Source organism: Triticum urartu, chromosome 2A, assembly GCF_056163025.1.
Source record: "Triticum urartu cultivar PI428250 chromosome 2A, HENAU_Tu73, whole genome shotgun sequence".
Classification (NCBI taxonomy): domain Eukaryota; kingdom Viridiplantae; phylum Streptophyta; class Magnoliopsida; order Poales; family Poaceae; genus Triticum; species Triticum urartu.
This window is the reverse complement of record NC_141874.1, coordinates 690,083,114-690,086,905: the sequence shown is the minus strand read 5'-3', so window position 1 is coordinate 690,086,905 and position 3,792 is coordinate 690,083,114.

Here is a 3,792-nt window from a genome sequence, read left to right as displayed (position 1 = left end):
ATTTGCTTCACTCTCTTGCCATGTTTAACAATATTTAATATTGTTGGGTACATAAAACAAGATCGAACTAAATACGTTATGTGGTGTTTTGGCAATATGCAACTCCGTTGCATATTGAGCTCCACTTAATTTGTAGGACTGCTTGTGCACTTTGCCATGCCATGCTTCATTAAACCGGACATGCATCATACTTGATTGTGCATCATGCCATGATTATGTGGTGGTTGTTTATTGTGTTGTGTGCTTCTTTCCGGTGTTTGCTTCTTCGGGTTGGTTCCGAGAACGTCGCGTTTGTGAGGATCCGTTCGACTATGTCCGTTTGTCTTCTTCATGGACTCGTTCTTCTTCCTTGCGGGATTTCAGGCAAGATGATCATACCCTCGAAATCACTTCTATCTTTGCTTTGCTAGATGCTCGCTTTTTTGCTATGCCTATGCTGTGATACCTACCACTTGCTTATCATGCCTCCCATATTGCTGAACCAAGCCTCTAACCCACCATGTCCTAGCAAACCGTTGATTGGCTAAGTTACCGCTTTGCTCAGCCCCTCTTATAGCGTTGTTAGTTGCAGGTGAAGATTGAAGTTTGTTCCTTGTTGGAACATGGAGATGTTGTTCCTTGTTGGAACATGGAGATGTTGTTCCTTGTTGGGATATCGCAATATATCTTATTTAATTAATGCATCTATATACTTGGTAAAGGGTGGAAGGCTCGGCCTTATGCCTGGTGTTTTGTTCCACTCTTGCCGCCCTAGTTTCCGTCATATCGGTGTTATGTTCCCGGATTTTGCGTTCCTTACGCGGTTGGGTTATAATGGGAACCCCTTGACAGTTCGCTTTGAATAAAACTCCTCCAGCAAGGCCCAATCTTGGTTTTACCATTCGCCTCCTAGCCCCTTTTTCCCTTGGGTTAGGCCAGCCCAAGGGTCATCTTTTTTTAACCCCCCCCCCCCCCGGGCCAGTGGTTGCCTAAGTGTTGGTCCGAACTGAGTAGACTGCGGGGCCACCTCGGGGAAACTTGAGGGCTGGTTTTACTCATAGGATGTCTCATTCGGTGTTGCCCTGAGAACGAGATATGTGCAGCTCCCATCAGGATGTCGGCGCATCGGGCGGCTTTGCTGGACTTGTTTTACCATTGTCGAGGATGTCTTGTAGAACCGGGATACCGAGTCTGATCGGAATGTCTCGGGAGGAGGTCTATTCCTTCGTTGACCGTGAGAGCTTGTCATGGGCTAAGTTGGGTCACCCCTGCAGGGATTTGAACTTTCGAAAGCCGTGCCCGCGGTTATGGGCAGATGGGAATTTGTTAACGTCCGGTTGTAGAAAACCTGAAGTTGACCTTAATTAAAATGCATCAACCGCGTGTGTAACCGTGATGGTCTCTTTCCGGCGGAGTCCGGGAAGTGAACATGGTGTTGGAGTTATGCTTGGCGTAGGTTGTTTTAGGATCACTTCTTGATCATATTTTATCGACCGTGCTTTGCCTTCTCTTCTCGCTCTCATTTGCGTATGTTAGCCACCATATATGCTAGTCGCTTGCTGTAGCTCCACCTCATACCTTTACCTTTCCCGTAAGCTTAAATAGTCTTGATCGCGAGGGTGTGAGATTGCTGAGTCCCCGCGACTCATAGATACTTCCAAAACCAGTTTGCAGGTGCCAATGAGACCGTGCAGATGACGCAACCAAGCTCAGGAGGAGCTCGATGAAGATCTTGTCCTTTGTGTTGTTTTTCGTCCTAGTTGATCAGTAGTGGAGCCCAGTTGGGGTCGATCGGGGACCTTGTCGCATTTGGGGTTCTTCTTTTATTTTGGTTCCGTAGTCGGACCTTGATTGTATTTGGATGTTGTAATGCTTTATTCATGTAATTGTGTGAAGTGGCGATTGTAAGCCAACTATGTATCTTTTTCCCCTATTGTATTACATGGGTTGTGTGAAGATTACCTCACTTGCGACATTGCTTTCAATGCGGTTATGCCTCTAAGTCGTGCTTCGACACGTGGGAGATATAGCCGCATCGAGGGCGTTACAAGTTGGTATCAGAGCCTTCCCGACCTTAGGAGCCCCATTGCTTGATCGTTATTAGCGGCCGAGTTGAGTCTAGAAAAATGTTTTGAGTCATTTAGGAATTATATATATCAGAGAGTTTAGGAATTGTTTTTACTCCCCAGTCCCTTCGTCGCTCTGGTAAGGCATCCTGACGTTGATTTTTTACTCTTCTCTTCTCAAATTTCACTAAAAAAAATTTAGGATCATGCGGGTATCTTGGAATCGTTCTGATGTTTTTGTGACGAGAACATTGTCTTGGTGCCTCCTGTCAGGGGTTTTGTGGCAGTGTCCCGGGGAGTTGAGCTCCGAGGTGTTGTCGTCACAATTTTATCGTTGCAGTTCTGGAATACCTGAGTTTAGTACGCCGACATCGAAAATCTCTTTTATGCAGTTTGTTGGTGAGATAACCTCGACGCCACCCAGTACTGGGGCGGTAGTTCGGGAGTATTGCCATAACTTGTATAACGGATGCTTTTCGAAGGTTGAGGTAGATGATTTCCGAAGGTTTCTTGGTTATGTGTTGAAGGATGGATACAGCTGGATGTAGGATTTGCTAGTTTTGGGTGAGATATTATGCTTCCCCTGTATCCCCAACACCTGATTGCATAACCGAAAATTTTTCGGGAGTTTCATAAGTGGGAATTTAAGTAGCTCTTAGGATATCTTTCCGACAGAGGTATGATATGAAATTGGGGTTCGACGTCTAGTGGTCCGCCTATTCACGGTCGGTTTTACAGTGGTCTCATTGTGTCTTAAAGAGTCCTTGGCTATGCCGACTCGGGGACGCTTCGTATGTCATGTGCACTGCCTTGTACATGATGGTGCTGTACGATCGAGCCCGTGTAGGCCCCACCACGAAAACTTCGGACGAAATCTCTATCATATGTTTGTTCCGGCTTATTTTGCAAGCCAATCCTTTGTTTTATTTTGAGTTGTGGTATTCGAGTTGCTTCGAAGTCAAATGTTGATTCCATACCTTTTCCAAGTGGTGTTCTCATATTCCGATGTGAATACTAATCCTTCTCGATCATCGAGTTGTCATGCCAATCCCTTTTAACCGGTGTGCTTCTCTTCAAGTGGATCCGATCATTGCAACATCCGCAAGATTCAATCCCAGTTCTTCTCAACGGTGTTTGTTTCATCCGTCTCCAAATTGCCTTTGTTTTTCCCGCCCACCCACCCTTTTTCTTCAACGATTCAGATTTCTTATTCAAGTATCCTTTTATTGATGGGAAGTCTCTCCATCCTTTTTCCGTCAATATTCTTATCCGGTGATTCTCATGAAGATTCTAACGGAGCTTCAAGTTCGTCACCCTTTACTCATTTTTTTTTCTTCTCCGGTGGTTTAAATTCAAGCGTTATTGATCATATCTTTCTCCTCGTTTCAAATACCCTATCATGCCGGTGCTCCTCATATTCATTCACTTCTCGCTATTCTATTGTTCCTGAGTGCTCAAGTTTTCTCGAAGATTCGTGTTTTCATTCCTAATCCGTTCAAGTTATTTCGAGGTTCTTATCTTATTCTAGCCATTTAATTCAACTGGCGCAATCTATCTTCTAAATCGTTTTACGGTGTTCCTTTTCAGTGGGCCCTAACCCACAGGTCATTTCCCAGGATCTTACCTGACTCTTCTTATTTTCCCGGAGCTACCCTCAAATTCATCTTAATGTTTGACGTAAGAATGATTTATCATCAGTCACATGCTTTTCTCCAAGATCTTTCACATTCTTTTCATCATTGGCTCA